The sequence below is a fragment of the Myiozetetes cayanensis genome, unplaced genomic scaffold (assembly GCF_022539395.1).
Source record: "Myiozetetes cayanensis isolate MyiCay16 unplaced genomic scaffold, myiCay2020 scf1, whole genome shotgun sequence".
Taxonomy (NCBI): Eukaryota; Metazoa; Chordata; class Aves; order Passeriformes; family Tyrannidae; genus Myiozetetes; species Myiozetetes cayanensis.
The window spans coordinates 117,705,594-117,731,123 of record NW_026086604.1 but is presented as its reverse complement, the minus strand read 5'-3'; the positions used below and the strand labels follow the sequence as shown (position 1 = coordinate 117,731,123).

The 25,530-nt window shown below is 39.2% G+C and overlaps 1 protein-coding gene across 12 annotated transcripts in view; it reads right to left on the bottom strand.

Moving 5' to 3' along the window:
• The window catches only part of SKAP2 (src kinase associated phosphoprotein 2), a 186,979-nt gene that overhangs the window by 45,345 nt on the left and 116,104 nt on the right, over positions 1-25,530 (bottom strand). For 2 of the 12 annotated variants that reach the window (XM_050315994.1, XM_050316052.1), the window contains exon 13: positions 22,618-25,360. The exons of 5 other annotated variants lie outside the window; for them this stretch is intronic. The gene's annotated coding sequence lies outside the window, so the exon portion shown is untranslated. Of the gene's footprint in view, positions 1-22,612; positions 25,361-25,530 lie in introns of those variants that run through there. 5 more of the 12 variants (XM_050316067.1, XM_050316060.1, XR_007629000.1 and 2 more) reach the window with 4 other exon arrangements.

Sequence of the window (25,530 nt, the reverse complement as noted above, 5' to 3'; positions counted from 1 at the left end):
CATTCCTCCAGATGTGCTTTCTTACTAAAACTGCCTGTTAGTTTTTGAGTCTGAGTCATCTTTATCTTAGTATGCAATGTGTTCCACCAAGTAATGAGATTTCTCTGAGTTTCCACTGTATTAGATTTCTCTACACATCAAATATTTAATAAGAATTAGCATCCAGCCATCCTCCCTCCTCCCCTCCGCAATAATATTAACTTCTACTGAGACACCAAAATTTTGCTATTCACAGTGCTGTTTTAAAAGGGAGGTTAAAAAGCCCTGTATATTTTTCCAAGGGATTTGCTCTGACCCTTTGCAAACACACAGTAATTAAGAAAAAGAATGACCACGAGAAAAAGACACAGTAAACTGAAGGTGCGCAAAGAGACTTCTCATTAGTCTTTGTGTCAGTTACAGTATCTGAGGAACAATTTCACAGCAATAGCATATTTATTTGATGTGGGACAGATATCTGGGCTCACTGTTATGGATAGCATTTGCTCTTAATGTTTAAAGTACCTCTTTAACAAAATGGCACTCCATAAAAATTTAGTGTGTTCCTGCTGTAATTAAAAAGCCCTAGTCATTTTTGCATTTATGGTATAAACTATAATAGCTGTAAAATCCCACAATTAATTTGTGCCAACATTTCATACTTGAGAAATTCTCATTACAAATTTCATTACTTATTCACTTATCTGTAATTTGTCCTATATAACCTAAAGAATATTAACAAATTTAGAGTCACTTTTGCTCTATTAAAAGCTAAATAGAAAAGCCTTTCACCTAGCAAGCCAATCATGATAACATTCTCAACCCTGCTCCAAAACGTTGGTGAGCTATGGTCAGGCTATACAAAAAGATACATTCCTTATGAAGCACAAGCCATAAACGACACACTAAAGCCCTTTAGAAACTGTGTGATGTATCCCCAACTAATCCACTGCACCCTCATTAGTTTGTAAGTGTTACAAGGCTTGAGTGTCTTACACTGTAGCTGTGAATATGATACACAGCTATCTAAGGGCAGGACTGGAAATAAAGCAATAAGAAAATAGTTCTTCCTCCAGCCAAGAGTGACTATGCAACATCCAAATTCTCCAGCCAAGAGTGACGTCTAAAAGATAGGGATTTCTGCTCCCTCTTCAGTTTTCTTCCTGATGCTCGCAAAGATAATTTGTACTCTGGATGTCTGCAGGACTTCAAGGGTAAAACCTTGAGGAGCATTGACACAAAATCCCAGTGTTCCTACAAATAAGTGATGGTGCTGCCAGAATAAGGCAAAAGAAAGGACCACCAAGACAGAGCTGCACACATGAGCCAGCAGGAGGCAGAGAGGAACTTAGTTCCTCCCACCTGCTGAATTCTGATGTGAGACAGCAAAACTACCCAACTGTTCTTGAATTTTGACCATAATTTCTTCATGGCTTTTTCTTCTCTGTCATCTCATCTGGGGCCAGGTCTCCAACCCAACTCCGCTGAAAGCAGTTTAAGTAAAGAGAGTCATCTTCTCCAAGATTGCTGACAATCCTTTGCTCCATCCAAGTCCAGTCCAGCTCTCCCCAGCCTCAAAATGAGCATTTGCAAATGTGCTCTTCATGAACTGTCCCCCTCTCTGTTTACTTATTTTTACTCAAAAGAGGATGCCTTACTTTGTTCTTAGCTCTTGAATATGCATTTTTAGGATAGTACCACTCACCTCACTCACTGTACCAAATGGATACTCCTGCCAAGTCTAGCATATGATGGTAAAATATAACAATGACAGAAGCCAGCAAGCAGCAGTCAGGAGAAGTTGAAACTCAGATTGGCTCCCTGGCAAAGAAGAAATAAAGACATTTTCTTCCTCACAATTCAAAGTCTAGAAGTACAACTCCACCTTCAAAAACAGTACACTGAGCAATTTTAAATAGTTACAAGCTTTGGGTACATCCTGAGTATTTTCTGACATGCTAAGAAGAAATAAGTTATAATCTCCTAAAGCACAGGTAGGATGAAACAACAGAAAACAAATTGGGATACTATCAGCTTCATTTAACTGAGAACTGTCAGAAGAGTATAAAAAAAGAATAAGATCTGATACCAATGGGAAAAATGAACTTTGGCTGACTTTGCACCGTCACCCTGCAAACATTACGAAAGCCATTATAATACATTAGGTAAATTAGAAGTATGAGGGAAAGCAAGGCCTAAACACAAGTAACTTCATCTCCCTGCAACAGAACAAGGCCCAAACACACTGAATCAGGACAGTGTCATTCCGTTTCCAAAAAATTATATTCATAATTAACAGAGACTCAAATATGAGTGCTAACATATGTACTATATAACGACATACAGATACTCTCCTCATCCCAACAATATATAACATTATATTGGCATTTTACTAACTTTTATACCACATTTATTTTATTTCAATCCTGCAATTAACTTCCACAAAATTTAACTATGAGACAGGAAATTACTATTCTAGCATAAATACTCTTGCTTCTGAAAATGGCAGTTTTAACACAACCAACAATACAATTCCTATATGAAAGAATCTGGCATACTCATAGTTTTATGTGCTCCCTCTTTTATAGAATACTATGGTATAAATTGAAATTTTATATGATTTAATAAACTTATATGATAGCCAAGTACCCACATAGCTGTAACAAACAGTACTCCTTCTCTTAATCAGGGCTCTCAGTACATGTGGAGCTCCCTTTCATTATCGAAGCCTTAGCTTATGACAAACCAGACACTATTAAAGTACCTTCAGAAAAGTACATTTACAGTAACACAATCCTTCAAATATATAGCCCTTAATTCTGGAGGACAGTTGTTGTAAAGGGGAATATAGGACCTGCCTTTCTTCCACCATGAATCAACTTTGCAAACAAGTTATCCAGTAAATTTCCATTGTGCTGTATAATAAAACAATGGCAACAAACAAATATATACACCTACAGACATATGTTGGGTTCTGCATCAAGATGACAGACACTAAAATGGAATAACAGAAAAATTTGGAAGGGAGAAAGGTTTATTTGGCCTTCAAATGTCTAGTTAGTTCAACAGAGATTATATCTTAAAATTTAAAGTTTCTTTGTCTTTGGTGCATTAGAGGCAATGTACGATGCCAGCTGTCATCTTTCAAAAAGTTGCTGGTCCACCTAGACAAATGCTCCTCTGTAAAAAGAGGAATGACGCACAAGGCTTCTGGTTGGAACTAATTGCACTCTCCTTAAAACCTGTGTAAATGCCTTGTGTTACTAGATGCACATACACCACTCTGCAGCTGCCTTAAGAGCAAAGACCATCAGTTCTCTGACACTGCTATTTTTTATACACCAGGTGCCACCGTTTACTTGCCAGGATTATGACATCTTTGACATTCTTTCCTGTAGAAATAAAGGGTGCCCAGTAATTAGGGTCAATGTTTACCCTGGATATCTGCAAGAAAGTATCGATGAAGGAATGATTCAGTCAGGCCACCACATTTCCTATGAGCCACCCTCAAGCATTTGCAAACAAGTCAAGGGAATGAAAGATGTTCCAGTTGCTCCCTTTGCGGCTCAAAATGTCAGCAGAGCTATAAACAGGGACTTTCAGAGGCAAAGGAATTGTCACTGGTTTTTGTTCTCTGCTTCTGAGTTTTAAACATGACCTTCCACCCGAGGCTTTTAATGTATTTTTGCACTCTAGAGTACAGATCATTGCCCCTAAATTCATGCCTGAAATACATTTTCTGTGTTTGCAATACTTTTAGAAATTATGTTTATGGAATATCCTTGGAAGAGAATGAACTCTTTATTCATAATACATAAGCTTTACATTTTTAATAACAGAATTAGACCTTCACTGATTTTATAACTATACTATTAGCCAACACACTCTGGTTTCAAATTAATTTGAAATAACTCACACAATGACTTTCTGCAGTCAGAATTGGAAAAGCATGGACTTTGAAGTAGGCAGAGCCTGTTAAATTAAGCAGTAATTGCAGCTACTGCTAATGAAAGCACAGAACATTTTCCCTATTCCTTTGCGCATAGCCTGGATTTCTTCCGAGACAGCAGAATGGATGAGCTGCTGATCACCTTTTGCTAAAATCTGATTTCAGAAGTGACACAAAGGTCTCTGAATAAACTGCTTCTCCCAGTATATTTTTCCTACTTTTTGCATTATGCAAATAGGTATCATGCATAACGGTAAGTTATATGTACACCAGCACAAATTCTATGCCAACCATGAAACACCTATGTTGAATCAACACTTCCCATCCTCAGCAGGATCATGTCCCACTGTGCTGGGAGATGGGAGATTGCAAATGTATGTGACCAGAGACCTCTGCAGATGTCGGTGGCTTGCTGCTCCAAGGGAAGAAAAGCTTCGTTCAGGACAGCCTTTAAACGTGTGTGGGAGCTTTTCTGAGGGAAGACTGTAATGTTTGCCAATCCCTAACAAAACTAACTGTGGTGTTTAGGTGCTGCAGCTGTAGTGTTTAGGTTATGATTATTTATTGTGCAAGTCGTATTAATCCAGAGGGTATACACATGCTGGACTTCAAGACTGGTAAGAAACACACATAGTTATGAAACAGAAAATATATTTAGGAAAATAGTATTGTGATAATGTCTCAGTCACTGCACTGAATCCTAATAGTGTGTGGATGGGTTAATTTAACAAGACACAGGGTCTGCAAATTAAATGTTATATTATCTTCGAGTGGAAAAACATCATCTCACCCCTTCCTCCAAAGCCCTCCAATATCTCAAATTTTCACAGGGCCTAATACCACAATAATGAAGGGGGGAAAAAAATAAGGCTAAAAAGCTACTTATGTAAACTGCAAACTCAGAACATGTAGTGATATATTCAAAATCCAAAGACAATATCCCAATCTCTCAGGTCAGGGACAAACTGGAGCTGTTTGCTTTGTCCACGTACTTCAGAATCATCTGCTTTCTTTACTGGAAATATTTCTACGGCTGATTCAAATAGAGTGCCATTTGCTTAGAAAGGCAGCCAGTGCTGGGCAGTTTCTAACCATGGAGCAGAAGGGTCTGGGGACTGATGGGTCTTCCTATGATAAACCTGTCAGAAGTGTTAACTAACCTTGTTGTCTGCATCGCAATCTGTTTCCCAGTAACTCTGGGTCTGAGCAGCAGTAATAGAATTAATTATACTTCATTTTGCTGTCTTTAACAGTATTGACCAAATTTAAGAACAAATGAGAAGCGCTTATCAAGCTTGAAGAAAATAATCCATCAGTGGCACAATTTAAATTCTCTGCAGTTCTCTTATTAATCAAAGTAACACTTACTATCCTATCTCCACTTCCCATTAACAGTCATTAAGCACTGTTGCTGATTGAAGCAATTTCTTTAGGGATCTCAACCTCATTTTTAAGAGAACCTTCTACAGTGGAAAACAATATCATACAGGAACAGCGACTTCAAGAGAGGAAGAAGGTTCTTCAATCATGTTCTGACCTTGACATTTCCCTGCAGCAGAAGTTCACCAAGTACACAACCAACATGCTCTAAACTTCTGACTTCTTTCTTCCAGAAGCACCAATGCCCCCCTGTTAAGCAGAGAGGAAAACACCACTTCGAAAGATGGTTATAGCCAGGAGGTTAAGTGTCTTTAACTATTATACTGGTCTGCATCAGTGATTATTATTTATAGAGCCTTTTCATACACAGGGAACCAATAAACAAAACAAAAAAGAAGCCATGAGACAGCTTATTCTGTTGTCTTACTGTCAACCCTCAGAGAAATCCAAGCCATGATAAATCTCAAAGGTTATATACAGTATATATAGGAAAGGAAAGATTTCTGATGTTGATTTTTTCTCCCTGTTATAAACAATGTCACAGATTGATAGCTTTTGTTGGAATAAATGCAGTTCTTCTCAGAGGAAACCTAGCACATGGCTGTAACACAAAGGGGCAGGGAAAAGCCTGGACTGTAAGCACTGAGCTGTGGCAGCACAGATCAATACATGTTGAGAGAGCTATGGGTGCATTGTCTGAGCTCTACACTATTGATGCTGGGCTTCTAGGTAAGACACGAACACATAGGCTAACAAAAGGCATTTCAAAAGCATTTCATGATTCAGGGGATTCCTGTGACTCTCTGCATTCTCAAGGAATTGGTTTTGTGGATGGGGTTTTTTAGGTTCTTTGCAAGGTTCTCGAGTTTACTGATTTTACTTCACTTGTGTCATGTCCCCTAACTCAGATTTTCCCAAAGTATTTAATTTTTACTGCTTTAAACAGTTCTAGAGAAAATGGTACTCTTCCTAAATCAGGAATGATACTGTGAGATTGGAGAAATCAGAACTAACCCTTATTTGAGCTGCAGCAAAAATGCCAACCTATAATGTGTCATAACCGTGTTTATGTGCAAGACAGATATTCATCACATCACAACTCGGTTCAGAATAGGCATATTTCAGAACCTGACTGCACTTCAGCATTTACACGCCTCTCTTAGAGAAAGATTTTTATTGACTGGGCATTTTTGTCAGGTACCCATCTGCCTCTTGGACTTTAAACACAAAATTTTCTGGCTGGTGTATGGCTGTGGCCACACCAAACCTAGGATCAGCCTTTTTTCACTCAAACCTCCAACATTTAAGAGCTCATAAGATGGATCATGAATGTTCACACTGTGAACTGTTTCCAAAGTTTCCCACCCATCATACTGAGTAACTGAGTTCACTTTATCCTTCCAGGGAAGAAAAATCTATCAGTGGTACTAAATATAGAAACATCGCTTCTGCTTAAGAAGCACTTGACCTGAAAATTAGTGGCTGCCAGGGAATATTTTAGGGAAGTATCACTGGATATCTGCATGGATCTCATTCTGTCAGCGTCTCACTTGTCAAGAAACATGCTACTGGCTTGACAGACATTGGGTCTATCCTGGTGCGGCTATTTCATACCCACTGCCACAGCCCTTCAAGGAAAGTAAGAAAGAAGATAAAATTCGGCTGTGTGCTCTGTCTACTTACCACCTCCACTATGAAAATACAGTATGACCTCAGAACTCAGTGACCAAACTGCATACTGATTTTATTTCATATATAAACAGTAGGCTAAGTATCAGGTTGGCAAAATTCAGCTTTAAATGGAGACAAGAACAAAACACCACTTAACTTCTATGCAGTTAACTACACAATTACAGACTCCACGGTATGAAATGTTAGGCTAGATTTTGGGTCAATGTAATACCTCCTCCCATTAAAGCACTTAAAAAGGAAAATGCCTTACTAAGTGTCCCATTAGACTGACAAATTTACAACACCATGAACAGAAAACCAGAATACAGCACTGTGTTCAGGGAGCATGAGTAGATTTCAGCTCTATAGTGTTTTCATCTACATGAAGAAGGTTAGATAGCCTATCACATACTTTCTCACTATTTATTGGCTCCACTTGCTACACACACATGTATCAAAGTAAATTAACAATCAATTGTAAAGTGAATTATGGCAACTGTAGTGGGATTGAATAGAGGCACATGGGAACATAGTACATTTAAGCCTCTATCTCTGCATATGTCACTTACCATTAATGCTAAAGATGATCAGGAGGAAAATCCTTTGCCATGTATGCTCATACACAGGACATCACCCTGGCAAAGCCCATTGTGTAGAGTAGGAATGTTAAGCTCTGTTCTTCAGTAGCTCCATGCAGACACGTAAACCTGTGCTGGTAAAAAATCTAAGGTCTCTATTGATGTACACGTGATTGATAGAATAAAATAATTTAAAACAGAGGAAGTATGGGGGGGAAAAAAACTACAGGAAGATAGGAAGGTTCATTCTGTGCATAAAATCTCACCTTCTCTTTCTCCTTGAGTTTAGCCCTGGTTTTAAGTCCAATAAACCAGACAGAATACAAAGCCACTAATAGTAGCACAGTTATTGAAATAATTTATGCCATAGCATCCACTGCTTTCTGTCATCTTTCTAGGGCACTCGGGCTGCAGTAACTATGTATTCTAATAAGTTAACTCATTGCATTATATAGCCTGTTAGTCAAACGAACTGTTGGGTACAATCTGTTCTCAGTCAAGCCAGGGAAGGCTCTTCGTATAACTACAATGATACTTTACAAAAAGTAAGCACATCTAATACCATGGTTATAGAGCTTTAGATGTTTATCTTACTAAAGTGGACAGATATATGACAGGACTAGGGGGAAAGGGTAATTTTAATGTTATGTTTTTAATTTTTAATGTGAGCACCATATTATGATAAGCGTTTCCACATTTTATATAATAGAAAAATAAAATATCTCTGCACAGAACCAAGAGTTGAAGGTCACTTGCCTCACAACTTTGCAAAATGTTCATTGATACAATGTGAGAGCAAGGCAAAGAAATGTAACTAAAATATACTTAAACCAATAAAAAAACCCCACTGTCTTTTGTTTACACTGGAACTGAGCAGGAAGCATATTACCTCTGCAAACTATTTTCACTTAGCACAATTCAGGCGGAATTATTGCCATGACCTTTTAAAAATGTAGAAGTGTTGAATCGATAGCCTTTCAGAAGCACAACTGTGGAGGCAGATCTGGCCAAGCTGTGGTGGTGTGTATTTCTGCATCAGAAGGCAGCTGAAACCTAATTATCATCAATCACACTGAGGTAAGTCAGGGCGGTGACAAGCACTTTGCAGGTGAGCACAGAGATGGGCACGTACCTATGGGGATGCCTTTATGTGCACGAGCACGTACCCACAGCTCTTCCGACACTCGCGAGGTGAGACTTAAAGATGAGTTATAGGCAGTGTCACTCATTTACAATAACAAACACCAGTCAGAAACAGCAACCTGCAAATGATGTACAGGGTGCTGGCAGACTGCCACCCTCCCGCAGACCTTGCAGCCACAAACCACACCAGATCACTGAGGTCATCATGATTCCTTGGACTCCGGCCATCCGGTGTTAAAAAATAACAGCTGGCCAATCAGCAACATTGCTCAAGCCCAAGGACAGCGTAAGAAACTCCATTTTGATATTTCTTCCTCCTCCTCTCCCAGAATGCCAGTCCTTACAGCTCATCCTCAAAGGTCATGAATTGAGGTGGGGGGTGTCCCACAAACCTCCTACTGCAACAGGTGTTTGCATCAGTGCCACCTCTGGAGCCATCAAGGGAATTTTGGGATGTTCAAAAGGAGCCAGAGCAAATGTTTTGTAAAATTAATCTTTCCACCTATCACCAAAATATCAACACATTCAAGTGCTTAGTTTTATTCGATGGTCTAAGGATGAAACTCTGGCATCACTCAAACACACTTTAGTGAAAGATGCATAAGGCTGTCAAACACCATTGATGTCAGGACAGCACTGGCGACTCAGTGCAGCTCTTCTGAATGCTAAGCTGTAGCTCACAGGTCTGAGCCTAGCAAAGAAATGGACTTTAAACCATCTTTCTGTGGAAGCTGAACCCCTGCCCAAATCAGATCTTCCTGGTACACTGCCAGGTGGTCCTTAACACCAGAAATGGACTGGGAACCCAGAATGTATGTTGTTATCGTATGGAGTCTACCAATATTGACACAAAAAAACCCAACCCAACCCAAACCAAACCAAACAACAACAAAAAAAAGTCTTGTTCTGAATCTGTGACAGATTTTTCCAGAAATGCTTATTTGCCTTTGGAACTCTGCATGCAAGAAGCAGATCAAAAACTCAGGCTTGCTCTCCAAGGTGCCGGCCAGTTCAGCCACCAAAGCACTGGAGTGCCTGTGCCACAGCGGGGTCACTTGGGTGTCCTCCAGTTCAGTGACAGCCACTTCAGCAGCCACCATACCAGTTCCACAAAGCCACTGCCAGCACATGCCACCTCTCTCATTGGTCAAGAATTGATCTCAGTAAGCAGGAAGAGCACAGATACTCCTAATGTCACCCTGGGTTTGGAGGCCAGTCACCAGTAAAACCTGTAAGCCAGCACTGAGCTGCTGCTCGGTGCTACTGGAGGGAGCACTGCAGGATTTAGGGAACCCAAGTACAGAAGTACACCTAAGTACTTAAAACCTGTGTGCCTTACTAGTAAAGCAGGAATACTATTGTATCACCTAACTCTCATAAGACTGCAGGTCAACAAAAATAAGTTATTTTCTCTTTATTGCTCCTAAACCAGCTTTAGCTCTTTTTCCATATGGGAAAATATTTGCTGTGTAAATGTCCACTGAATTTATGTGATGACAGGATCTACCACGCGACCACCACACAGAGCATCCTTTAGTACTCTGCTTCATAGTATATTCCCATCTCCCTCAAGGGCTGTACAGTGATTGTTGTTGACCATTGTCTTGTTTTAATGTCTCCTAAATAATAATAAACTATAATAGTTAAAACTAAAAAAGGATTTTACACTGCTTCAAGTAATATATTTCTCAAGGACTAGTATATGATGAAAAAATAAATTTCCCTTCTGGCAACTTAATTTGTAGATAACTGTGGTTGTTTGAAGATAAGATTTTTACATTAAACTTGGAATCTGCATGACTGTTTAACATCATTAAGGGAATATTATATTGACTGCAAGTAACTGGCTTCCATGTGGTTATATCAATCTATTTCTGTAAGACTGTACACTAGTTGTTCCCCTAGAGTACTCCTTGTAATGCTGAGAAAGTGTCAGAAATAATGACTGTCTACCTATATCTGCAATAAAACGTAGAGCATGGATATTATAGTTGTAAGTATCAAAGATTTATTTCATGACTGCAGGTAATGATGAATCTTTTAGCACAACTAATGTCTAGAGGAAACCTCTCTTCTTCTCTGAGCTGTCACATGGAGACTATTTATAGGGCCCTTAGTGCTGTGGGGCTTTAGCATAAAGAGGCAATGTGTCTGAGGTGCCACTGGATGGAAATGTTAGCAAGGGCTCCCTCTCATTGAAGATCTTTTAGTAGATGGCATTAGATTCCCTCTTTGTGTGTTTACGTCCCCCCAAAGACAGGGGACAGATGTTTAACATCAGACCATTAATCCCTTAGCCCAGGTTCCTGTGACAGCGCAAACCCAACAGAATGAGCCCTTTGCCTTTGCTCAGTGTAAATGCTGCAATTTACTGCTGATTTACAGAGTAGGGTCAGGCCATTAGAAACTTGGCAATCTTCTGTACAGCTGGAAAACAATATGCATGATAAGCTAAAATTCAATACCTTCTTGCACTAATTAAATGGGTTCCCACCAGGACAAAAACACAAATTACAAACAGGGTTTTTCTGCATCCCTATGCATTTTTCCCTGCAGATGTGACCATGCTTTATTTGGGTCCGTTTCTCCTGACCACAGTCAGAGATTTAACTCGTATCAGCAGGACTAAGGGCTGCGCTCTGTTCAGCACTGCTTCCATTGTCTATTTTCCCCATTCCCTGTTCCCATGGTTTTAAACTAGCTGGTTTATTCCTTCTCATTGGTCAGGGCAGGCAGGTGGACGACGAAACCAGCAAGGAATGCTACAAAAATCCCAGCCTAATTTCATTACACAGATGGGCATTTAGACGACAGATGCATCCCTTAAACTAGAAGCTCACAAAACATTGTCATTCCAGAAAAACAAAACAACAGCAATACAACAGCATCCTTCATCACAAGTCCAGGATAATTAACCTTATTGCAGGACAGTACCGTGAATCTCTGTCATGAACTGTCATCTGGTGACATTGTGAGCATAAGTAAATATTTAAGCAAATTTGTTCTGAAGCATAAAAGTAAGAAAGTGACAGATCTTGCAAAGAGAGTATTTTAGGGAAAAAACACCACCAACAGACAGAAGAACCATTTCATACTTCTGAAATGTGCCTGAAATAATTGGGATTCACGTATCTGAAATATAAACTCTGTCTGTCGTCAAGCCAAATAATAGTCTTTATATACTTATAAACCCCCGAATAAAAATCTAAACAGAGCATGTGTGTTCAGGTGGGACTCTGGAGCTCTCCCAGCAACATTTTGCTGAATAGTGAATAATATTCAGCTCAAGTATGGTTTGCTTCCAGACTTATTCACTGAGAAGCAACAGCAAGATTCTGAACAGCTGGAGGTTTAAGTAAAAAACAAAAATAGCTACAGGCTTTAACTCAGATCCAAATGGTATGAATAATAACAATAAAAAAATACCTGGTAACTATAAATCTCATCAACCAATGCAAAAGAACATTCTAAATCTATTAATATTTCCAGAGACATTATCTCTCTGCCACCCCACTGCTTTGTGACTTGTTGTATCAGCGATATTATTTGCCTTAAAGCACGAGCTAAGTGTTTTTCTTCCCCTGTGAGGAGAATCGTCCACAACCTTCACAAGCTACAGCCCACTGCTCCCCTGCAGGAGGACTGGAGCATCATTAACAACGGGAGACACTTCAGGCACAAGTTGAGGCTCCAGTGTCTCCAAACCTTTCTGTCTCCCATCAAAATTCATATCCTGTCACTATTCCAGGAGCAGAAAGGCTTCTCATTACAGCATCATTCCCCTCTTGCAAGAAACACTGATTGCTGCACTGGTGGCTTTGGAAGGCAAAGATGTAATTTAGCAAAATAATGTACCATGCTGATTAATTTAATGTAGCCCATGACTAATTATGGTAATTCATTACATCTACAATTAGGCTAAGTAATTTATTGCACTGCAGTCTCATAAAGCAGAGGATTTATATCGAGTTTTGAATGTCACCCAAAGGACATTTCTGTACCTTGTCTTTACTGAGGCGGAATAAGGCTGCCAGCTGAGATGAGCCCAAAAAAAAAGAGGGGCGGGAAGCCCCCCACGCACCCTTCCTCTGCCACATTCAGTGTTTGTACTGTGGGTAGCACGCAGGCACAAGCCTCTCTGGCTACAGCCTCCTCCTCCTCCAACTGCACCTTTGTGCAGATTATTTGGCATTTCTTCCCATTTCTTTTAAACCACATCACAATTTTATTCACTGTGAGCCCTGGACACCTGATATACCAAATGGAAAACCTGCTGGGCTGTCCCAGAATATGATTTGGAAATGACCAAGAAAAAAAAAAAAAACAAACCAGGAAAAAACCCCCACACTTATTGTCTGTGGGTTTCTCTGTTGCTTTTGCAGAGTACATTGCAGTCTGTCTCAACAAAGGGTTTTGCTCACCTCGGAAAGATGAAAGGGGGACATCTCCCTTCACTTTAGAAAGCCGCGACGCGCACACGGCATTATTGTGAAATACAACCCCACTCTTACCCTGCAGCAGGGTTTGCTCCAGCAATGGTGTACTTCGGAGACCAATTTGTTTAGCTGATCACTGTCTCTTTGACGTGGCTGCAAATGTTACCTTTCTTTTTCAATCAAAAACACAGCAGGGTGTGCCATCTGTTTGGCACAGCCTTCCCTCTCTTCCCCGATGCCTTTTTGTGCAGATCATTTTACATGGCAATTTGCACGGATCTTTTATACCTTGATTTTGGTAAACATTTCTGTTTTCTTTTTTTAAATAACATGTCACTCTGCTGAGTATCTTCAGTGTTCAAAAAAAAAAAAAAAAAGAGGGTAAAAAAAGCAGTGTGAACACAGACAGTAAAATAGAATAAAAAGTATTTTTAAAAATATTTTCTGAGCAAATGGCTGCCTGTCATTACATTGATTATTTAAAATAGACATGTTTACCAAGCCTGCCTAACGCATTTTACACTGCTGTGTTCCACATCATTTTCTTCCTTATATTTTACCTGGCAGGCACAGCTAATCAGAAGATTAATTTAACCATTTGAAAGACCTTTTTAAAGCAGGTTAACAAAAAAATAGCCACCGTATTAAATTGTCATTATATAACAAAAGCTAGCAGTAAAGCGGTTAACTATTTTTTGCCCAGCTCAGATGCTGCTCAGAGCAATGAAACCCCCTAAAGTAGGAACAGATGATCAGCACCACAAGCTGAAGCCACAGGGATGCTCATGGAGTTGCGAATGCTTCGTGGCATACAAATGAATTATCCTCATTCTTCTTCTGCCGGAGCATATAGGCCAGACCTCATTAGGATTCCATATCGCTCTGCTTTTCTAATGTTAATGTTCCAGTTATATAAGAAATCTGAAAAGGGGCTACATATTGGGGGGGGCGGGGGGAGTTGATGCCATATTTATGGTCAACGCGATGCCATAATTTGGAAAGCGGAACTTCATATTTTTGAGGAAATTGCTGTGGTTTCCTATCTTCTCTAGTTCTAAAGCAGCATTATGTCCTCTCCTCCCTCTAATAAGCAGGTTTTAATGGTATGCCTATTCCATAGTTACAGCCACTGCAATAAGAGATTTTTTAGCTGCTTTTTTTTTAGGGGGGTAAAGGGCGGGGGAACATGCCGTGGTTAAACATCAGATTGTGAAAGCTTCGAGTTCATTTTGCTGTGAAAAGTAACATCACACTTTATGTGAATAAAAAACTGTAGGAGTTTCACCATCCAGAAATAACTCAGACATTAGGCTATGTTCTTTTGTCTGGAGAGCAGCAAGCAGGGTAATGAAAACAAAACCCTCTGAGACATAAAAATACAATTTATACCTTTTTATCAAGCAAAGAGAAAGTTGGTTAACGTTTGAAAAGGGAGCAGTAATGTATATTTATTGACAATTTTATTGTAATAATTAGATGTTTACACAGTCTGGACATTGTGGCTAAATCACTTCCAGCATGTTTATTTGTAAAGGGCTGTTTTCAGGGCAGTGCAGTAGGCTCATTAAGAAGACAGACTGCATTAAGATTCAAAGAAATTATTACTTCCCAAGCTTTGCTCCACTGGTTTGGATTTAAAATAAAATTTAAAATAATTAAAAATAAACAACAAAAAAAAAAAGAAAATAAGAAAAAACTGAAAGAAAAATTAAAAGCCCAACAGCAATATCATCCAAATACCCAACAGACTGGAAATGATCGAGCAAAATGGAGAATATTTTCTCCTGTAAAGGAAACTTCATCTTTTCAGTTCCAGAATAATCTGGTATTGTACATTTGAAACAATATACAACATTGTAGATGCCAGTTTCAAGTGCCTCTTTGTGGCTGTTAATATATATTGCTTCAACACTTGTATTTATTTTTTTAATACTCCAGCTAAATGACTAGATGATATTTAAGATATATCTTCCTTTTTTTACTTTATTTTTCAGGTAGTGCTGTTAGTTGACCTTTAGGAATTCTTTAAGCCAGCATTTGGTTTATGCATTATTTGATGTGTTGGTCCTTTTTTTTTTCCTTCAGACAACGAAGGATCACTTTTTACTACAATTCCTCAGAAATATTAATTATTAACCTGGAATGCACATGTTCGATTTTTTTTTTTTAAGGTAAATAAGTGAAACTTTTATACTTATTCTCTACAGAACCCTATTTGGAGGCTTCTTCACTAATCAGTTTACAGCGACTTTTTAGATCTGGAGTGAATTTCATACATGCAAATGTATGAAACATTTGTAGTTGGCTAAACACCAACTACAGATTTTTCTGGTTTTACAAAGGTAAGAGAAACGAAGGCAGCTGAAATGGAAAGAGTTCCCAGCAATGCAGCCTTGATGAACAAGTCCTTCTACATCAAGTTATGCACAGAAGAGCACTGTGCTGCATTTAGTGAAGTACCCATTTTAAATTTTAAAATCTCTTTAAAAATTAAGGCAGTAAATAAGCTATAATGTTGCTCCTGTCCAAGTATGTTTCCATTACAATTAAGTAATCAATATGTAGTATTTATTGCTGAAAGATTATGCACAACAAGGAGCACATAAGAGGTACCTGTGCTTAAACCTTCCTCACTTTCCTTTGGCTACTGTTAGGCTACTTTTCCCTAGAAGTGGACTCACTAAATGCCATCCAGTACATCTATATAAATGCTGTATACTCACTGCTCTCACAAATTAAAAAAAAATAATAAAAAAAAGAAATTGATAAAGAGATGTCAGTTTGCAAAGCAAATACTGGGTTATATTTCCTGAGAGCTGCACAAGTCAACTTACAAACTTGAAATATTACAGATTTAGTTTTACAAGTCAATCACAGCAATATATTTGGCCTCATAATTACTGTCAGTTTTGACACTGAAGGCAATAATTTTTTTTTCCTGACATGAGTTTCAATAAAATCAGGTAGCCACATCACAGAACACTTTCTTACACTGAGAATTAAAAGGACTTCTCATGAAGAATACTGCCATCATTAAATATATGTCATGCATTCGTTCAAGAGTATGGGGGGGGGGGTGCGGAGAAGGGGACTACCTTTACAGATGGACCTGATCCAAAGCCTATTATAAGGACGAGAACATTTCTATTTACTTGAGTGGACTATGGAAAAATCCCTTTCTGTTCTCAGAAAAGGGGAAAGAGACAACAGACAAAACTGAAGGCTATTTTTATCTTTTTCTCTATTTCCTAAGACACCCAAGTGGGAACTAAAAATTAAGTACCTAAGGTGAATAAATGGCTACAATTTGAAACTGTAGTTATTTTGCTTAAAAATGCATGAATTAAATGTTTTCCATGGCAGTTAGAATCAGTGTAAGGTTGCATATAGTAAAAAATTATTAAATATCTGTTACAGCCAAACATGCTTTAAGGGATATGATACTTTGAAGAATTCTTTACCTTTTTAAAAATATATTAATTGTAGACCAAAATAATTATGGAAATAATGAACTAACATTCTTGTTGGGCAAGAAATAGTGAACTTGGTTCCTGCTTGGAGCCTGTGAAGTTGAAGGAGGATGAGAAACACGTGAACCCACAGATCAGCAGCATTTTTATTGCAGCAGGCAAAGAAAAAGACTGAACTTGTATTTATTCTGTCATATCAGAGTGGTGTCAGCTCACCACTGACTTACAGAATTGCAGAAAACTGGCCTGGAACAGACCTCAGGAGGTGATTTAGTACATGCCCCAACCCCAAGGCAGGAATCGCCATGGTTCAGTCATTCCTAGCAGGTGAGTTCATTCCCTGCAGGCTCTCCAAATCCTCCAGAAATGGAAATCACAGAAGCTCCCCAGGCAACCAACCCCAACGCTTCACTGCCCTCACCATTGGAAAGCTTCACCTTCTGCCTGATCTGCCTCTACCTGGAAGCAATGTATGCCTGTTATTTCTTGGTGTCATCCATGATTAACGTGATCCCATTTAGCAACTAGGGGTGTAAGCCTTACTGCAAACAAAAGGTCACTCAGGCATTCCTAACATGAGATGGAACAAAAGACAAAAATGACCAATTTGGAGTTTCTTCTAAAGCTATGCCCTGTGTCACCCACCCTTCGTTCGGAACGGGTAGAATTACACCCCAGGCAGACCAGAGCAGACACTGCACAGGCTGCTGGCTAGGAAAGACCCATATTTCCTGCTACTTTCAAAACATGCAACTCCATTAAGTCCTCAGGATTGGACTTAATTATGAGAGCAATAAATTTGGCCTAGAGAAAATCAAATAAACTGGGAGACATGGGGACTGTCAGTGGCCCACATACAGATGTTATAATTCTGTGTCAGTATACCCATATAACAAGATAAATCCTCATTATTACACCCTTACTCCTTCCTTCACTGAAAGGATAGAGGCACAGCCAAAACATTCATCTACCATTGACAGCTGTCTATAATAAAGGTTGCTGAAGACCATACTAGTATCTGCCCCTACACAATTTAGATTTGGTAGGGAGTGGGAGCAGACAATGAAGCAGACGAGATCAAACACAACTTTTCTCACAGCTGGCATACCTGTGACATTTTTAGGAGACTAAAATCCAATTAATCCTGGCATAATCAATCAGACCTCAGCCCAGAGCGTGCAGACCATCAGTGTGTGAACTGGGAGTTCAAATGAGTACCACATAAAATACTTCCATCTGGTTACAAGAACTATCTTATGCCAAGGAGATCTTCTCTAGAGATCAAAACCACCAAACCCATTCACTTTGTGTTCATAATACTTCCTGTGTTTGTTAAGTGCTGGGCACAGAGTGGTTTTGATCATCAAGAACCACTTCATAGATAAACTGGCACCCTGTAGCCAGGTGGCTAACTCATGGTTAGTGGTATCCTTTAAATTATAGAAATTAAATTTTCACAATATTAGCAATTTGATTTTAAATCCTGTATTTCACATGAGTAAGAAGTTTCAGGAGCACTTGCAATGAAGCCAAGGGAACTACGTGACTAATACTTACTCTTGTCAATGAGGAGTTAATACTGTGCCCTCAAATTAAGAACTACCTACTAACTTTTGCTGAGTTAAAGGGGGAGTCACATGGCTAAATTCCCTTGTTGCAGACTGTACATGCAGAACTGATTATTTTCAAGAAGTAGAAAGTGGAAAAGACAGAAGATATTTCTGCCATTGACAACTGCCTACATTTCAAATTTTTTCTGTAATACCAGCAGAAATGACAACACTTAGGATGAGTAGAACATTCAAGAGCCCACAGACATAGGAAGGGCAGACACTAATAAGTATTATGATGAATGTAGTCTGAATAGCTACTGTAATTTCAGTTAATACATTTAGCAAACAGTATGTCTACTGTTACTGTTAACCAGACAAAATTATTGAAATAATTTTCTGAATTATCACAATTCATTCATAATCAAACACTGTTTACCAAACGAAATACATATGCTCTTAGTAGCTGGTCAGTACTCTGTTCAGTGATGCCTATGAGTCACCCTGGTCAGTTTTTGACTGAATTATTCTAATGCACATTCCCCATGTTTCAAATGTTATGACATCTAAGCAAGAGTATTTTACATGAAGGCCTCCTTAACATCAACCAGAATGTAGAAAATAGAATTCCACTGAAATACATTATCATTACCCTTTAATGAAATGGGCTTGATGAAATCCCTCTGTGGTCCACGTATGCTTCTCGGAATCATCAGCTTGTCTGAGGACACACAAATGGGAACACTTCACATCATGGCTTAATATGCCATTCTGCCAGATCAGGCTATAATTCAAAACCCAGATCCACACCTGATGGACAAACACCTGCATAAATTTCTAGCTCATTGAATTTATTAGAGATGTTCAGAAGCAATGCTGCAGCTGAAAGGCCCAAGATAATATCAAACACAGATCAGTAAGGCTCAATTTTCAGCAAAGGGCTTGACATGTAGTGCTTTGTTCTCTGCTTGCCAAAGTCTGGCACCGACCACCACTGGTATGGATTCAGGTTCACACTCTCAAGTGGGCATTTGCATAGGCTCCATGTGAAACATCCATTTGACCCAATTCTGTAAAAATCTGATGTTTTAGGAAGACACCTCACGATACATATTCTCCTCTTCATAATTTTGTATTAGTAAATGAATGCAAGACTAAAGCAGATAGAGTATTCACAGAAGTGCAAGTCATAAACATGGTTTAGTGAGAGAGATTATTCTGGATGATGCCTCTGCATTTTGAACTTTCACTCACCTGAAAATTTACAAAGCCCAGGAGAGAAGACGTTTGTTTCCTGACTGCTGCCTTTAAAGCAGTACTAGATACATTAGAGGGCGGCAATTCTGGTCACAAGTCAATAATGACCTATAGCTGACCTTGGGTGGCTATCATAGGACAGTGAGTAGCGGAATAGGTAATCTCAGTCTAGAATTGGTTAAGTATACTGTGTGAGTCTCAGAAGCAGAAACGAATTAATGGATAGGCAGATGGTTATTTTATAGACCTTCCAAAACAGTTCTCACGATTGCTAAAGTGGATTGCCTATTTTTTTGTCAAGTAATGGAATTCCAGATGCATAGATACCCACTCTGTTCCCTTTCATAGTGGTCTAATACCTTAAAACTAAGTCCAAAATCAGCTTGAAAATAAGGGGAAAAGATGTTGCAAAACAGGAGTCTGGAGTATTTTACTGGTACAGGCAAACAAAAATTACTGTCACAAGATACAGAGATTTTGATAAGAGACAGTTGACACAATGCACTAAGATGGTGGGAAATGTAGGACAACGGGATTAGAATAGAGCCTTTCAACAACTGGAAATAACTGCTTTTAAAAGCTAGAAATACCCTTTTTCTATTGTAATGGTAGTGTGGTCATTATGAGCATGTCAACATAAACATCTTTCAGAAAGGAGAAACCAACATGGAAACATGATTGTAAGTGGTGATAAAATAAACCCCACTCCTTCCTACACATACATGTGCATTCAGGTCTGACTGCTTTTAATTTAAATATAAGAAAAGAATGGCAGTCCTCTCGGAGGAGACACAGAAAAGGAAGAAGGTCCCCCTGCTTTCCCAATGCCATGTGACTGTTTACAGATTTCATCTTTTCCCTTCCAAACTGAACTCAGAAGTCTCAGAGGCTGAAGACCACCAATGAATAAACTGAGTTGCCCATGCCTGTCAGACTGTCTGCGCTCTGCCTTTCTCATGCTGACCCTATTAGATTTGACTATTAAAAAGCAGCATTGGGCCATGTCAGCTCTTGGGTGGGGGACTGCCAAGGCACACATCCACGCTGCTGGTGTTTGAAAGATTGATAATGATCCTGTGCAACACTTTTTTTCCTTTAAACCAGGCAGTTCTGCACGGGGGTCAGTTCTGTGGTGCTACATACCTGTCTTGTAGCATGAGGTGTAAAGCTAAAATCCTGATTGCCTGTGGCCGCTAAAAATCCCAAGGCACTATTTACAAATATGCAAGCAATTACGGCAGACTGGAAGTGGCCAAACTGGTAATTCTCTTCTGCCAACATAAATCCTCCCACTGTAACTGAATGTGGATTTTTTTTTTTCATCTCACAGCATAAACTTTAAAGTCTTGCTGTAAAATGCTCATTAGTCATCAAATATCTTTATGGAGTAGCACTTGCTTTACAATAGAGGGTGAAAGGAAGTTTGTTCTATGGGTTCTGAGTCAGTGAGGATACTTCAGGATAAACGCTCCAACACATCAGTTTGCTAGAGCAGAAAATTAATAGAGATAGATTGGTTTTTAGTGGCATTTGAAACTATCTGTCTCTTCATCTACCAATAGTTCTTTTTCTCAGACTGCCTGCACTGTTGTACTTTATTCTCCTACATGCTGCTACAAGATGACACCTCGGATTTTTAAGCTTTTCCTGTTAATTAAAAGATTTGTTCCTCCCAAAAGGCTGGGAAGAAACTGACATTTTCAGTTTTAAATTTGACTCATGTTGGCATAGCTTCCAGGTGCAGAGGTTCTGCCTCTGCTTTGAACTCAGCTCCCTATGAATTTCTCTGTGTGGGAGTTTGGACTAAGGAAAATTCCATACAGCAGAAACAGAACTGTCTAGATCTCATTAGAAAATCACTCCTAAACAAATGATATAATGATATAACAATTCATGGCTTATCACTGCCTGATCTGCTCTAGAATTTAAAGGGAAAACATATATATTCCTTGGCACAACAGTTGGGTAAGAAAAGCTACATCCCTTTGATCTGCACAACCTGCTACCACCTCAGCCCCTTTTACTTCTTCCTGCATCAAGGAAAGACCAGTCAAATCACAATTTCATCCCAGAAGGATGAAATACTTGTGCTTACACCCAGTTTGAATCCATGATTTTAAGTTCATAGTGTGAAGTTGGTTGGTCCTAGTCCCTCACAGTAAGACACTGGATGCTGGGCAGGAAATGAACTCTAAAGCAGAGATGCAGATTTGACAGAGCACTTTTACTGAGCTCAGTGTCAGTTTTTTTAAATAAAGATGGAATTAAGTAGACACTTCTCTGAGAAATGTCAGCTTCAGAGAAACCCTCGTAAGCGAAGGTCTTACAGAGTTTATCAGTGGAAAGTTGTTTATAAGGTTTCCATGCATATGCTTGTTCCCACAGTTACATACTAATAAATTTTTCATCAACTTGAGGGAGAGAGATGAGAGAAACATCAAAAGGCTTACACAGCTGAAGAGCACACCACTGTCATCCACCTGGGTACTTTCATCACATATTAATATTTTACATCTTTCCTATAGGTCCCACTGAACTTTATCAAGCCAGGACTCTGATCTATACCCACAACTTCATTTTGCTTTACCTGAGATGGAAAAATGGATTTCTATCATTTGGATTAGAGAAGTCAGTGCCATTGTTTTGTTTAGTTTGGTTTATAGAAATAATTGCATCTCTTTCAGAAACAGGACAAAGAGTATTCAGCAAAAGGCACTTTGAAATTGTATTGCCTCTTTTCGAGTTCCTGTTCTGGGATCCTGATGCAGAAGAAAGCAAATTCAATAGCTTCTCAGTTTCAACAGTCTTTGGATCAGGTTTTAAAGCGTTATTCTTTACGCTCCTTCTAATACTGTGTCATACTCAGACTGCAGAGGCAAAAAGAAAGAAGTTTATGCCTTTGGCTTTACATATAGAATGGGATCTAAATTAGCATTCACTTTCAGCTTAATTCCAGTCACAGAAAGTTTTTATCATTAATAGGGGACCAAAAGGTAAGCCAAGGCATATCATTTCTCTAAATCTTATCCATACATCTCTCTGATGGAAGAACCAGTGCATACACTGCCATCAGTATGTGTAATTAGTGGCAGCATGCAAAAAGAGGTATATCCTAACGAGATGTTGGAAAAATATGTGGACCAGTTATCCATATATAGAAGTACATTAAAAAAATACTAAAGTGTGGCATGGTTATATCCGGGTGCTTCTGCTATAGAAAGCATTTGTATTACCCTTACTTCTCTGAATAAATGCAAATGACAGCCCCATTTCATTTCTTCATTCAGTCTGGAGGCCAGATGGCATTAGAATCATTTACTTCACCTTGTTGTGCTTAATTACTACAATCAACACACTATTTTCCAAATTAATCATAACAAAGTAATTTCATTAGTAACACAGCAGGCTGTTGAATTATTAGCATCATAACAGTTTGCAAACAATTAAACTTTATTTGAACCTTAAAAATTTGCAGAGTAGAACATTATTATAAGATCTAATGGCAGGATCGTACAAATCCAGAACAGAACAAATAATCAAGTAAAAGGCTGTACAATATATGAGTTACAATCACCTTTTATAAAATTCACTGTCTCACTGCTCATGGAAAGGCAAGTGCAACCTGAGCGAACAAAGAAAATAATGCAATTAGCATTTTCTACCTCTGAGTTTAAGTTGTATTAACAGAGATTTTCTTATCCAAAAAAGGTTACATCATTTACACCGATTTAAAGTAAACCATTCATTCGAACCGTTGTTCCAAGACATTTCCATGTGCGTTTCAGGACATCTTTCACGTTTTGAATGTTAAGGCAGTTTGCTTACTTCCCCTCCCCCCTTCCCCCAAGTACCAAGAAGGGAAGCCCTATGGCAGAACTACAGACAAAAGCCACTTGATTTCTTTGGTTGCCACCACCCAGGAGAGGCCGCTCTGGGCAGCCCTGACCCTCATCGCTTGGGTAAGGACTCCCTCTCCTGGAAAAAAGGCAGAAGCGGCGCGGGGCAGCACGGAGGGGGGAAGGGGACAGGGACGGGATCGGGATCCGCCTCCGCCTCCTCCCGTCCCACGAAAATTTGCTGCCACCCAGCGCCGCCGCCGCGCAGCGCAGGGCCCGGGACGGGGCCGCCCCGGCTCGGCACCGGCACCCCACGCTGAACAGAGTCTCGGCCGCAGGCACTTGGTCTCAGGGAGATGGGGGGGAGGGAGGGAGGGAGGGAGGGACGAGGTTTATCCCCCTCCCCCAAAAAAAAGTAGGTGGTGATGGTGGAGGGATTCGGAATCACGCAATTAATAAAAAGCCATTCCGGTGGGCAGATTTATGGCGCTGCCATGTTAACAAGGGAGAAGGAGCGTTTCCAGCCCTGCTATTAACGCTTCACATTCTGTACACAATCCACCGGTACGCTTGACAAATTAAAGTAGTAAAAGATCTGAAGACTATAATCTATCATTTTAATGCTTTGCTGATAACGCACCGGATCCATTTCAATGACTATCTCTTTTTAAAAAATTAAAACAAAACTCCGTACCCTGTTTGACGTCTATTAGAATCCAGTGTACCAGCAAGGACCATACATTACCTAACACAAAGCACAACATCTTACTTTACTGAAAGGATCAGAATTCCCAGTTCAGACTAACATTCCCTTTTAACCCACACTGTTCTCAGGGTCCGCCTCAAGCGTAAACAGCGCAAGCAACTACATGGGGACCTGCACAGGCTCAGCAACTCGCAGACTGGCCTGATCTGCCTCCTTGGCAGATTAAGGGTCTCACAAATCAACTGTGTGGGAAGGTTCAAAAAAGTGGATCTTGCATGCTAATGGCAGAGCACATCTCCAAAGCAAGAGTATTTAAAGTATTAACTCTGACTTGCCCAAACCCCTTGTCCATACGTGGTAGTATTTCAGCGTATTTTTACATTTCAACCAACGCTTTCAGCCACGAAGTTCTGGATTTGACAGCAAGACTGCAGGAACTAATCCACATAGTGCTGATGATCTGCTGCACAACTTGTATCAGAATTCCAAGGTATCCAGATTTGACTCTGCAGAAGTATCTGTAAGGTACAGATAAAATATTCCACTCTACCATGGACAAAAATATGTTTTACCTGCAATTTAGCTCATGTTGACTTAGCAAAAATTGTGGGGTTTAATATATTTTCACAAATTTTCATGGAATTCCATCTTCAAGTCAGAAGGGTATCCACACAGGCCAAATTATTACATCAGCAAAAGAACCAAGCCTTCATTGTGTGTCAACAAAATAGTAATTAACAATACAATACTAAATGTGTGAGAAAAATAAATCATTACCTAAAACCTAACATAAGAAAACATTTGCAAACAGAGTACCCTAAAGACTTGCAATATTACACATAAATTTCCCTCGATTTTCCAGTGAAACTGCACAAGATGTACATTGAGCATTAAGAGGTTAATGCATGCATGAACTGAGTAATAGTTTACCCTCAAAGTTCAGCTTAATTTTTCTAAATCTGAGGAACAGGAAAAGATAGTAGAATTCTCTGAAAGAACACAAACCTACAGCTATACATAAACAGCTAGCATGTTAAGGAGCAACAGGCACTATATGGCTGCTTGTGCCCCATATGTTAATTACCATCTATTTCATTTCCGATCATTACAATTCTATAAAAAGTGACTAAGAGGAACATTTCCTTAGAATTATGATCAATTACATTTATAATGTTTAATATACACAAGGCAACGATCTGACTACATTCACTGAAACCACAAAACGTGTACAGCAGAATCTTCCTTCAGAGGCTGGGTCTGTAAACTGCAGCTGCACACCACTCCTGATTTCAAGTGCAGATTTCTTCTGATTAGGGAGAGGGAAGTTGAAAGTTCATCCTTAACCAAAAAACCTCAAACACGCATATCAAACCGAGTCCAAGTATCTATCCCCTTCCACAGTTTTCTGCACAGAGAGATACATATATATTACTAAAGTAACAAAACTAACTAGAAACAGCACCAATTTTATTTTAAATAAATTTGCTAAAGGAGCATAGTTATTAAATATATCATCCTTTGTATACTGTGGTTTAATATTTCATACAGAATCCCAGAAAAAAAGTATTTTAATTG